At 52.3% G+C, this 451-nt stretch overlaps 1 protein-coding gene across 1 annotated transcript in view; it reads left to right on the top strand.

Moving 5' to 3' along the window:
* LOC125482032 (pyruvate kinase PKM-like) overlaps positions 1-451 on the top strand; it is a gene marked incomplete at its 3' end in the record, with an annotated part of 3,294 nt that overhangs the window by 1,999 nt on the left and 844 nt on the right. The window lies entirely within an intron of this gene.

Raw genomic sequence — 451 nt, forward strand, 5'->3', positions numbered from 1 at the left:
GGGTGGGGTTTATATACAGAATAACAGATACCCCCCGGGGAGGGAGTTACAGACTGGAATGTGCTGTTTCTTTTGAGGAACTGTGTGTTTCAGTACAGATTCCCCGTAAATGCTGCATTCCTCAGCTCGCTGCAGCCTGGGCCCTGGGTTAGTGTGGCTGAAGGGGGAGTGTTTGGTCTGAGTAACAGGGTTTACATAGAGTTTAAAGTGACTCTGTTTCTCTCTGAGCCGTACGTGTTCCCTGTTTCAGAGTGACAGCGGTGAGGTGGAGCTGGTAAAAGGGTCGAAGGTGAAGGTGACGACTGACCCCAGTTTTCGGGAGAGGTGCAGTGATCAGCTGATCTGGTTGGATTACAGGAATCTGACCCAAGTGGTGGCAGTGGGCGGCAAGATCTACATCGATGATGGTCTGATCTCCCTCCGGATCACAGAGATCGGTCTGTCTCCCCCC

Source organism: Rhincodon typus, unplaced genomic scaffold (genome assembly GCF_021869965.1).
Source record: "Rhincodon typus isolate 14 unplaced genomic scaffold, sRhiTyp1.1 hic_rhity00005101, whole genome shotgun sequence".
NCBI classification, from domain to species: Eukaryota; Metazoa; Chordata; class Chondrichthyes; order Orectolobiformes; family Rhincodontidae; genus Rhincodon; species Rhincodon typus.